This window comes from Cotesia glomerata, linkage group LG1, assembly GCF_020080835.1.
Source record: "Cotesia glomerata isolate CgM1 linkage group LG1, MPM_Cglom_v2.3, whole genome shotgun sequence".
Lineage (NCBI taxonomy): Eukaryota > Metazoa > Arthropoda > Insecta > Hymenoptera > Braconidae > Cotesia > Cotesia glomerata.
In genome coordinates, this window is record NC_058158.1 from 28,708,145 (window position 1) to 28,721,892 (window position 13,748).

A 13,748-nucleotide genomic window follows, 5' to 3' on the forward strand; every position below is an offset into this window, starting at 1 on the left:
TCTGATTAAGAGAGATAACATGCACAGAACTCGTCACAAGTATTTAAACTCGATTTAATAACAAAATTAATTTTTTTAAGTTGATTAAAAATTAGTTTTTAATTAGACGGCTAAAAAAGATTGAAATTAAATTATTAGAAGCTTGTAGAGTACATGGATTGTTTTATAAACATTGCTTTACTAGCTGTCAAAATATAAAAGAAAGCAAATAAAATTTACAAAACTTTTATATTATTTTCTAAAATTTTTATATAAATTATTTTTATTGTATTATTATTAAATAGTTCATTAACAATAATCTAGTTAGAAATTATTTTTATTTATTTGACATTTTTTGGTTAGTTTCTGCGCTGACACCTTACATATAGACGATGTTGTAACTGTTATATACAGTTGAAACTCGCTGTATAGGCCGGTCGCGCCACGAAAATACGAAAGAAAGCGAGGTTCTGTGCTGCCGGCCAGAAAATATGCGTAGCGCGCATGCGTTAGAGCAGGCCATAAAAGTTGCTCTTCCTGAAGTAAAGTGCGTCCAGGTAGAGCGTACTTTCGGCTAGGAGAGCAAGAAAAAAAAATTTTTTTATACGCCCTTATGGTTCTGCAGAACCATAAGGGCGTATATTTTGGGATACACCCTTATGGTTTTAGTAACGCGATTTATATAATTTAGTTTTAGTAACGATATATATACGATATAACGCAGCTTGTCCGGGTGATAGCATCTCTAATTCAAAATGGATCTTCTCGAAACTCAACATACTTAATTTTTAGACGAATAACAAGGTCAAGTTTAAAGATGAGCTTAATCAGTCAAGTAGCTCAGAAATTACAGGGATTAAAAATTTTCAAAATCGTAAAAAGACATATTTTGGCAGTTTCTTTCGTGGACAACTTTTCAATAAAATAGCTTATCGAATTTTTGTAAATCGCATTTTAAAGCCCATTAAACGAGCTTTAATTGTCACGTAATTTCATTCTCCTAGACTGAAAATAATCTATTCGTCTGAAGATATTTAATGAAATTTTACTATTGCATTCGTTGTCACTTAAAGAGAAGGGATTCCATCAATGTAGCTGAAGTATTTGTATTATTAGTGTTGTGATTTTATTCAAGTAGGAAATCTACTTCCATTTCGGCTGCAGAATGGCACTTTATCAATCTTTTAAAGAGCTTATCATACATATTTAAAAAAAATTTTTAAATTGTCATAAATTACTTTTTTACTCTCATGTCAGACTTGATAAAGCCATTTATAGTCATATCAATAAATTTTTTTACGTATTTATTTTTTTAGTTTGAGAGAAAAATCCTTCACAAACTGAAAATTCGCGGATTTAACAATTCCATTATAGTATTAGATATATAAACTTTAAACCAACTAATAGGAAATGAATGAAAATGCATCGAAAGATTAATACAAAGTTAAAAGCTATAAATTTGATAGTTTCGGAGTTTCGTATACAAGGTATACGCATATAACGTATAAAGCAAATATCGTGTTGTGCACTAATTCTTAAATCAATAAATTTAGTGCTCATTTAAAAACAAATTTTATATTTTCTCAAACGTTAAAATTTGTATTAATATTGATACTAAAAGAAAGAAGATTGCGAATGTATTAACAATTTACAAATCTGAAGTCGATTAATCAAAATTGTTTTTTGAAAATTAAATTACAAGAGGTAGATCAAAAATATTGTCGAAAAAGTATTTGTTGTAGCAGAAATGTTTTATCACTAAATAAGCACGGTTAATATTTCAGCTATAAATGCTGTTACATTTTCATAGACTTCTTTCGACTCTTGCTCACTAACCCTTGCCAAAAGTCAATACTAAAAGATCCTACAATCTCATATAAATATACAGTTTCTTTGTTTTACTAGTCCCGTCACCCTTGTTGACTCACGCTAAAGGTTTACCAAACAATGAGTAAATTTACTAAGGACGTGTACAACTTTTGAAAAGAAAGAACAAGTCTGCCTTGACTTTTTTAAAGTTTTTTTTTTTTTATTTTATTGCTGCACACCTCATGCGCAACGCGTTGAGTGTTCTTTACACTTGACAATTTTATACTGATACTTCAACATTAAACCGTGTTTTTAGTTTATAATATACATCAAATTATTTTTAACAGTAAAATTCAAAAAGTATAACAAGTCTTACAGTTCAGTACAGATGGATAATTATCCATTATAATTATAATTATAAAAGATAAGGCAAAAGTAAATAACAGTACACGGAGAGAAAAATATGGAAATCATTCCTATAATTTTAATGAAATGTTTTCCTATACCATTTTAGGAGCGATTACTTAAATTATGGGAATTGTACCCATAATTTTTGGAAAATGTTACTATAGTTATGAAAATGGTTCCTATAATTATAGGAACGATACCTATAATTATAACTGCAAGATCGGCATGATTCCCATAATATATAGGAATGGTTCCCATAATATACAGGAATAGTTTCTATAATATTATAGAAACCATTTCTATAATATTATGGGAACCATTCCCATAATATTATAGTGATGATGCCTAATATAATATTGAGATATATATCATTACAACTCAGGTTATTTGTGACTTTGATGACCACTTTAAAGCATTTGAAATTATTAGTAATTTCGATAATTTCACTTGCTTCCTAATAACGTATCATTTGAAATATGTAAAATAAGTGATATTGTTCATATAAATAATAAAAGTTACATACCCAAAAGGTAGATTTAATGAATATTCAACGTATTTATTGTAAATAAATAATTTGGTTTAAAAATAAAATGAAATTGTAAAAATAAACAATGAATTTTCGTATCTACTTTGCTCCTCTAATTGTATAGTGAGAAAATATCCCTTTTATTAGAGAAACTTTAGAATTCCTACAATATTTTTCAATATTATCTAACACAATAATAACTGAGTTGGAATAAACAATTTAACATTAAGTACACACGTTAATAAAAATTATGAAAAAGAAATTTTTTCACTCTAGTGAAAGATCAATTTTTATTTACAAAAAAAAAATTTATTAGCCAAAAAATATATAATAATTACTTTATATTTCTGATGTGATTGCTTTATTATTATGAACATAAACATTTTTCTATTATTATGTGCGTCATTCTCATAATATCATAAGAATCATTCCTATAATATTATAGGAACCATTCCTTTAACAATATAGGGACCATTCCTATAATATTATAAGAACGTTTCCAATAAACTATGAGTATGGTTCCCATAATGAGCATACACGGAAAAAAAAAATTTCGTTCTGGTAACCTAACTGTAGAGTTACCACAACTATACACAGTTTACTGTTCGTTGTAGAGTTACAGTAACATAATGTTATTTTTCTGCCCTCCAGGCGGAAAGTGGCAACTTTCGGCCCGCTGCGCTAAACGAAATTGCCACTTTCCGCCTCTGTCGGACAGAAATAGTATATTACACACCTAGGGAAGTAAAGTAAGAAATGTCTCAGATCACATGTAATTGTTGGCCGAGGCGAAGCCGAGGTCAACAAACATGTGATCTGAGGCTTTCTTATTTACTTCCCGTGGAGTGTATACTATTTTTTTGTCCGACGAAGGCGGAAAGCGGCAACTTTGTTTAGCGCAGCGGGACGAAAGTTGCCACTTTCCGCCCGGAGGGCAAAAAAATAGTATACAAACCTATAGCAGGAAAATAATAAATATCTCAGATCACATATATGTCGACCTCGGCTTCGCCTCGGGCAACATATATGTGTTCTGAGACATTTCTCATTTTCTTGCCACAGGTGTGTAATATACTATAGTTCTGATAACTCAATGTTGTTGAGCTCTCAGAGCTCTACGGGATTGTTCTCAGAGCCAAACGGTATAGTTGGGAGCGCTCTACGTTGCGCAGTAGTGGAGTACGCTGACATATTTCATAACCTTCTAAAATGACAAACAGAATTATTTTATTACTAATCCATATTATTAAAAATATATGAGGACAATTAAGTTCCCAATTTATTTATTTAAGGAAATAGGTTTTTTTTTTGTCAAATTGAATTTCGTTAGAACAGTTTTGTATTTATGGTTTTTCAAGGTTCATTTGCAGTGACTGTTAATTTAATTTATTAGTTGAATATATTGTGATATTGAGTAATAAGGTATCGGAATATATTTAAAAGACCCCATTTAACACAAAATAAAATTTGTTTTCGTTTATTTATCTTTTCTTGTGCGTATACGGTAGTGATTTTATGTCCAATATTTATTGGTATAATCAAGAAAATAAGATAATTTTGTGACGACCATATTTTTATTTTACAAATAATTTTTATTTGTAATGTGTTTAAAAATAGAATAAAATAAAGATATAATTCAAAATTGTTGGTTATAATTCAAAATTATTAAATATGTGGCGCCACCTATTGATCGTTATGAGTACTCTAAACAACAACATTGGCGCTGTCGCTTAGCTCGCGCCTGCGCCTTACTCGCGTCTGCGCCTAGAAACATCTCGTAAAAGAAAAGTCTAGATCAAAATTCTTAATTTGGCTAAATATTAATTAAAAATCGATTAATTAATAATCAAAAGAGTTAAAATAAAGTAAAAATTCATTTTGTATCAAAATCATTCATTTTGTTAATCTGGAAAGTGAATTTATCTAAAAAGAGTTCTCTCGAACTCAATCGAGAGAATTTCAGCTGAAAATTCGAGAATCCCGCCAGTCAAGTATATAAGCCAGTCCATCCGGCGCTGCGAGTCAGTCTTCATTTCAAACGCTTACTATTCACATCGTGATATCAAGCTAAGATAAAGTCTTTCACTGCAACGAACTTGTCTACAAGTAAATCTTGTTATTCTGAGTGTGAGAAAATCATCTAAGTCAGCGTGTTTATAACCTAATCGAAAAGCATCTTCTTTGGCGACTTCTAGACAAGAAAATCATCGTGTTCAAGGCTCGGTACTTCTTTTCACCCTGTTAGGTGACCTACAAGCTTCCTTGTGGTACCCCTCAGAGAAAATCATCGTACCCAAGGCCCGGCTGGTCATCACCTTGTAAGGTGCACCTGCAGGCTCCCTTGAACACCTTCTAGAAGTCTATTCCTAATCAACAGATCCAGCACCTCTTCTCCTTTGGGTTTACGGTGTCTAACCACTATTTTAACCATTTGAGTGACTTTCATTGATTTCATAAAACGAAACTGTGATCTAAAAGATTGTGTGTTCTCTAACTTAAACTTATTGTTAATTTTGTAATAATTGTCAATAAAATTAACCTATAAAACTGACTCTCCAGCTATTGTTCTTTAACATAATGTAAGTTCTATTATTATTTTATTTCTATTATAATACTATTCTTATTTGTCATATAAAATTATTGTTGGCAATATAAATTCATTCTGCCACATTTATTTATTAAATTATCAATGCTAAATTGTCAAAAACATTATTAAACAGACTGCCAAAAATTTGTTATAGTCTCAGAACGATCCTGTAGAGTTGTGAGAGGTAAATAACGTTTAGCTCTCAGAGCTCAACTATGGAGAGTTGCAGGAGCCAAACGGTATTGTTACCATAAGAAAACGTTAACCTACTGGAACTTTTTACAACTAACTAACTACTTTAGAGTTCCTATAGCAAAATGTTTTTCTCCGTGTAGGATTGATACCTATAATGATCATTTTATTACAGGAATCATTCCCATAATTTTTGGAAAGGTTCCTATAAATTTCTCTCCGCACAGAAAAAAAAATATTCTTGAATCAAGTATATAATTTTGAAGAACTTGATATTCTTGATTTGAGTAGAAAAATTCTTGATTTAAAGAAATTTTTCTTGATTTAAGGAAATTTTACTTGATTCAAAAATTTTTCGTCTTAATTCAAGACAATTACCCTCTACAAAATTATATTCTTGGTTCAAGAATTTTTCTCTTGAATCAAGTTAATTTTTTTGTCAGTGCGTGTAGGTAACGTCAGCTGTTTACTGTTTGATTTGCACAGCCTAACCGGTTTAGTTGCTTCATTGTAAAAACTGCTGTAGCTCCGAAAATAATTCTAATTTTTTAATAACAAATTTACAGGGATATATATTAATTTATAATCTAGTTTCATATGCAGAAAAATTTTTTTGAAATTCAAAATAACAAATTCATATTACGAAATCTCATTAATTTATTCATTAAAAAGCGTCTTTATACCAGCGTCTTTTAATTCACACATACCATAGCGCTGCAGTCACATACGGAGCGAATACTTTTTTATCACAACGGATTAAAAGACAATGAAACTGTGTGATGAAATTGATCTATGAAAGAAACGAAAAACATAAAAATATAGCTATTCAAGCACTGCTATTCAACTATCTCGCGCTTTATTCACTGAAGCCTTGTAAATATTATTTCCATGAAAACAATATTTTATTTGATTATATCATAGGTTTCTTTTTTTTAATTACATTAATAACAATAAATCTCGAATAAAAAGTGAATAAAAATATAAATTTTGTTTATTGACACTAAAAGTACATTTTTTATCGCCCATTTTGATAAATCCAACGTTCAAAGAGAGGTAATCTAAAAAATTTATTTTTGTAAGGTAATCGGAAAATTTATAGTAAGTTAAATTTAACGGTATGATATAACCTTTACGAATATGGTCGGAAAAATGTTTAACCGGAGAGGATGAACGTGGAAGTATAAATAAAACTCGACTACATCCGTCCTTTCAATAGCATACACAAAAACCACAACCCGGTCTGGGTATATGTAATAATGGCATTTGACGCCATTTTGCTTGTACTATATCGGGTGTGAGTTTTCTACAGTGCGCGGGATCGCGATCGTCTAGATAAAGCCAGCTAGGATGTACTCATGATATACCACCCCATTCATCATGCCTCTCACAAACTTATCGTCCTCAAACTCTGTGGAGGTAAGAAAAGGCAACGCCACTGCTTTCACCAAGAGAACCAGCCTGTGTCGTGTTATTACCACCAAATAGCTTCATTTTTCTAAAACGCTCACTATTTTTCTTCCGACTATAATTTATATTTTTATATCGATATTAATAATAAGCATCATAGAAAAAAAAATTAGGAAAACGGTTGACCCTAAAGGCCATCCCTGTAACTTCCCGCTAATTCCGTTAATACTTGGCCGCTTTTTCTGAGCTCTTCGAGCTCAAAAATACATTCTGTGTGTTGTTTAAGCTCTCCGAGCTCAAAAATATACCTTTTCTATGCTTTTGAGCTCTGAAAAAAGTCTGATAGAGGTTTTATAGAACACTATTTTTTGAATTTTCAAACCGCAATTACATTTAAATGAATTAACCGATTTTTACGCGGTTGGCGGCATCCTACGCAGTTTTATAAGCCTCTTAAAGAATTTATAAGTTTCAATTGGTCGAACTAGAAATTTTGGAGTAACTCCGAAAATACACTTTTTTCGGTTTTCTTTCGTTCACGATCTTTAACACCGCGCGGTGTTAAAATAAGTCCATTTTTAACACCGCTTTTTTTACAGTGTAAAAGCCATCCCTGCAACTTCCCGCTAACTCCATACCTAAGCGCTCCACATTTCACGTCAAAAGCAATAACAAATCAGGTAAAAAATGTCAGAGTAATTTCAAAAAAACGCGTTTTTTGAATTATTTCGACAACGGTATCTCTCAAACTAATCAAACAATTTCAATCGCGTTAACGGCAATCAACGTGGGTTTCTAAGCTTAAAAACCGATCAGTTTTTAAAATCGATTGGTGAAGCCAATAAAAATGTATCATAAAAAAAAAACAATTTTTCAGAGCTTGAACAGGTCACAACGAATTGGTGACGAAACGTCGTAAATTAGTAATGGTCTAATTGAATTGACTACAAATTTTTTAACACCCGTGATACATTGTAATTTATTATGATTTTTTGGTTTTTATTTTTCTAGATATGTGTACGTCAATTAACATGTCGAATTAAATAAAAATTTTTATAGTAGTTGATAGAACTAAAAATTAATCTAAGATAAGTTCGTGGGGAAAGAGAAAAAAATGATTTTAATTTTGTAAGTCAAGACTTTAAGGTTAATTCTTTTGTAAGGAGACGATTCAGCGATCATGCGCTCTCTGTTGAGGATTTTCAACACTTTCTCTGGTCAAAAAATTATATATGACTGTGTCTGACTTGAGATGGTCAATTTTCAAGCTATTGATGGATATACTAAAAAAAATTTTACGGGAATGTATATTATTGCAAAATAGACTCGATCAGAGATTACACCCATACGATATGAAACTACAATCATCTTTCGGTAATGTAAACGTATGAGTGGGACTCAATAAATTCGAATTTGTGCAGTTATGTTTGATATTCATGTTTCAGCGAGTATTGCAGAATATTTCTCGGTGTATTACACTGTGGGATTAGTTTTCATCTGAATATCGTATTTGTATTGACATTAAGCATTCACCAAATTTTTTTTACGTCAAAAAAATTTCGTAAATTATCATAGCGTAAAAAAAACACATACTACCTTTTTTTTAACTTCCCGCTAAGAAAATCGAAGATTTTCAAAAATCGGGAAGTTATTGTTTTCACCCCGTTTTGCAAAAATCGAGTTTTCATCAGATGTCGACGTTTAAAGGTCATAGGAATCTTCCCTGACTACTCCCGCGAGGTTGTCACTGTGTCTGTATGTGTGTGTGTGTGTGTGTGTGTGTGTGTGTGTGTGTGTGTGTGTGTGTGTGTGTGTGTGTGTGTGTGTGTGTGTGTGTGTGTGTGTGTGTGTGTGTGTGTGTGTGTGTGTGTGTGTGTGTGTGTGTGTGTGTGTGTGTGTGTGTGTGTGTGTGTGTGTGTGTGTGAAAGTATGTGAACCGCTTATAACTTTTGAACGGCTCATCCGATTTTATCGCGGTTGGTGCCATTTGAAAGGGCTTGGCCAAACTTGGATTTTGAGTATAATTTAGACCGATTCAGATCAGTAGATTTTGAGAAATCTTAAAAAAACTAAGAAAAAAAATTTTTTCAAATGTGGTTTTTTTGGATAACATTTAAACGGTTCCACCGATCGATTCCACAAACTAATCAGCTCTAGACAATAAAAAACCACGTCGATCGCCACCAAGCTGGTCGAAATCGGTTAATTCTTTCGAGAGATATCGTGAACGAAAGAATACCGAAAAAAGTGTTTTTCGAAATTACTCCGAAATTTCTGGTTCGATCAATCAAAACCTGAAAATTCTTTATAAGGCTGATAAAACTGCGTCGAATGCCGCCAACCGCGTGAAAATCGGTTGATCCATTTAAAAGTTATTGCGGTTTGAAAATTCCAAAAGTAGTGTTCTATGAAACTTTTATCAGACTTTTGAGCTCGATGAGCTCAAATGCATAGAAATACTATTTTTTTGAGCTCAGCGAGCTCAAAATATCACATAAATTATATTTTGAGCTCATAAATCTCAAAAACGTCATAAGTACAATTTTAAGCGCCCAGGTATGAAATTCGCGGGAAGTTGCAGGGATGGCCTTTAGGATGAACCGTTTTACTAATTTTTTTTTTAAGGTGAACTAACATAAAAAAAATTAATCTTTTTTTTTATTATTCTGTTTTATATATAATATTTTTTTAAATTTTCTTTATTATTGTTATTATTATTTTACTGCGAAAAAAAATAAAATTTTAATTTAAATTAACGGTAGCACAGTTTGTTTTTAATTTATCTATTTTATTTATTTTTTTTTTTTTGTTTACCTTTCTACTTTTATAGAGTGCAGGCTGATTGAATCTGCTGCCAATTTATTTTCTCGAGTTTAAAAGAAAATAAAAAAATAGTATTACATTACATTATATATTAAGTAAAATGTCAGATACACATGATTTATAGTAATTAAGTGAGCTTGACTATCGAGTTTGTTACTAAAAATAACACTTAGTTAAACTGTGTAGTTATTATACGCATAACAAAATGATAATAACTTTAATATCATATTATTGGCATTAAAATCAATATTAAATGAGCAATTTTTATAGAATAAGTGCGTAATGAATGAAATATTGATTAAAGCGATATCAATGTCTGATAACTTCCAGGCTTACATAATGATATATGAAATAGGAGAACCTTCATGCATAATGATGCTAATAATTCAACGGAAATTTTTGTTACTGCGGTGATCTGAAAATAACTTAAAATTTAAATGCATTAATACATGTAACTATGTTGAACGTTAACTTGTAATACCAAAAATGTATGTAGGTAATTATTAAAATTAATTTTAATTTGTGAATTCACGAATGTTTTTTTTTTTCTCTCAAATCACACTTCCGCAGTTGTTATTATAAAAAATTTTTTTCAATATGTTATGTGTAAAGGAAGAAATCCAGTACGGTTAAATTTGTGACACCTTTAAGGTTATATTAACAACTATTACAAGATTTCGTACGTTTATCCGGACTCGCTTCGCTCGGCCGTATAACGTCTTACTCGATCTCGTAATGGATGGATCATAACCTTAAATCCGTATTGCAAATTCAAGCGTACCAAAATCCCTCACTTTACACATATGTATCAACAATCAATAATGCATGACTCTTGAAACGAACCATTCTACGATCAAAAAATTTTTTTCGTTTACTTTCTGCAACTATTTTCATTGTACTTTTGTAATTTCATCAAACCAACATAATTTACATACAATTTTACAGTTAATTTAATCAATTAATGGAGAGTGATTTTATAACTTTTCAAAAATCGATTCCATGCAATAGAAGTGAAAGTATCATACTTAATATAATGTAGCATGACATTGTCCGTAACTACCATTCAGTCACCTAATAATATAATGTCGAGTACGTCGTTATACGGCCGAGCGAAGCGAGTCCGGATAAACGTACGAAATCCCGTAGTGGATGTTAATATAACCTTAAAGGTGTCACAAATTTAACCGTACTGGATTTCTTCCTTTACACATAACGTATTGAAAAAAATTTTACGTATGATTATGATGTATATATCATACATAATATGTTAAAAAATTTTTCCATCAATTAATAAAATAATTTTACAACTTTAAAACTGGGTAATTTGAGAAAAAATTCGTTTTTTAAGTTACTAATTTTGTTAATAGGCTCGTCTTAAGCTAGAGGGATTTGGTATTTCAAATGGCTTTCTAATTCTGTATCTTTGAATTATAATTAATGAAAAAATATTAATTCTTCATTTTTATTAGTATACACAAATATATGTGGAGATTTGTACCAATTGCGTATGTGCAGTGTTTTGTATATTACCATTATTTACGACAAAGACAAAGAGTTAATCGTCAGTCATTCAGTCTGTAATTACTTATTGGTTTTTTTTTCTGTATTATTTTTATTTTTGCATTGGAACGAATGAGAACATTCAATTTGTTTGAAAAAAATACTATCCGTGGAAAAATGTTTACCAACATTAAAATTGAATAGTAAATAAAGTTATTTTTTTTTATAATTGACGTATCTTTAAAATTATTTTTTCTATTTATCCTTGTCGTGTACAGTAAATATTTATTTATTTTTCTTTTTTCTAAAAGACATTTAAAATTCATATGTGCACGGAGAGAAAAATATCGTTAGAATGAGGATACGCATCGTTATTCTGACTATACGCCGTATAGTCATTTTTTTTAGAAACACGCTATATAGCCAATTCAGCTATACAGCGGATCATCAAAATGACGATCCGTATCATTATATTTTAGACGTTACATTTAGTTGATTCAAATATACAGATCTTAACGTTAGCAAAACAGTTGTCTGTTTTGATGAAACTGCACATATTTACAAGAGCTATTCTCTGTATGCTTAACTGAAACAAATGAAGCCTTAAATCAAAAAACCGGATCGTTATTTTTAGGATACGTCATTTGAGGATACGTTGGATAGTCATTTTAACAATATTTTTTTCCGTGATGAAAAAAATTCAAAAATGTCAATGTTATTTTAAATCGAATATAGCGTTTATTCTTTTTAATTTAATCTATTAATCGTAAAATTTAATTTATTACGGACATTAATTCTCCCTTAGTTAAAAAAAAAAAACACTAAATATTTCTTCAATGGAGCAAGTTGCGTAAAATTATTAATATAATTATTGGAAGATCTATTTTTATAAAAATTGTCGAAAAAGCTGAGTGAAAAACGTCACTTGCATACTATATTGTTTTTTCTATAACAAAAGGCAAATATAGTTGATAAGTCTATCGAATAAAGGGCATAAATAAAAAAGCAAGATAGAAACGTGTATTTACAAATTTTATTTTTAAATTTCGTATTTTGTTCCGGTCTATTCTGTACAACAAAAACATATGTTCGATCAATATAATATTTTTTGCACATATTTTTTCTAGTAGAAAAAACGATTGTGTTTGTTATTTTGTTTTTAAATCGAAAATAAAATTTTTTTGCATTCGTTTTGTGTTTGAAACGGAAATAAAATTAGTAGTAATAAGGAAAGTTAATATTTCAAGAGTTGAATTTGTAAAAACACATTTTTTTAGATGAAATATAAAATAATTTACTTAAATAAAGTGGTCTGTTAGTTTATTTTCTGTTTATGTCAATAAAAAAATTAATTTCTATTAAAATTGGAAGACCGGATTTATGTGTTTGAATTAGAAAATATGTTAAATTTTGTCTTTTATCTTCTGAAAGATAATTGAAAATAAAAAATAAAGATAATGAGTAATTATTAATTTTATCTTTTTATTAAAATACGCGAAAAATTAAAATAGTTCAATATGCCATTCTGCAGTTCGTATAATCCAATAAAGTTTTTACAAATGTAAATGAAACGGTAAGATTGAAAAACTTTCCGAATTCGAATATAAACATTTATTATTTACTTTCATTAATTGAAAAAGTTGCTAAGATTATTATTATTCAAACAACATTTATTCAATTATTTGAATATAGTTATTGGAACTTATTAAGATGTTTAAATATATACTTTTTAATCTTAAAATATATAGTTTGAGAAAAAAAAAATTTTTTTTTTAAATATCCACTTGATATTTAATTTAATAATCGACTTTAATAAACCATCATTTGTCTGAAATTTTTTTTTCTTCTTTCGACTTGCTCAACAGACATTCTCTTTAAGCTCCAATGCAAGTGACGTGAAAAAAATTGTTAATAATATAAAATTTAGTAATTTTAAAATCTCTGATAAAAATATTCAAGCAAACTCTTGATTAAAATTCTAATCAAATAATGATCATCAGTACTCGTAGATCAAAACTGTTTCAATGATGCATTAACTGTTTATCGAAGTGATGTTTGATCTGATAGACTATTCATAAACGATAATGTTTAGTAAATTTAAGGATTTAGTATGAATATATTTAAAATATTTAGTATGAAAGTATAGATACAGCAGCGATAAATACAAAAATGAAATTTAATGTCTGTCGTATCTTAAATTTATTGAGATATAACTTCCGATGATTTTTATCTTTCATATTTCGAATTTTTTTTTTTCATCTGACAAAACTTAAATAAGACATCGAAAAGGAAAGTTACTTTTTTACAATACCTTTCAAAAAAAGTGACAAGTTATTTGCTACAAGTCGCTACTATACGTCTGATTCTGCTCGATCAATATTGCAATAATTATTTTACTAATTAAAAATAAATAAACTTAATAAATTTATGCAATTTTTATTTCAATCCTTTAGTTTTGATTTATGTTGAAGTCATGAAAAAATACGTTACTTCAAATAATTTATTTATATGGAAATA

At 29.6% G+C, this 13,748-nt stretch overlaps 1 long non-coding RNA gene across 1 annotated transcript; it reads left to right on the forward strand.

The window, feature by feature from the left end:
• Positions 1 to 572: 572 nt before the first annotated feature.
• Positions 573 to 8,445, forward strand: LOC123266790. Its single transcript, XR_006509861.1, has 3 exons — positions 573 to 675; positions 4,352 to 4,366; positions 8,435 to 8,445. It is a non-coding gene; the product is annotated as an uncharacterized LOC123266790 (long non-coding RNA).
• The last annotated feature ends 5,303 nt before the right edge of the window (positions 8,446 to 13,748 follow it).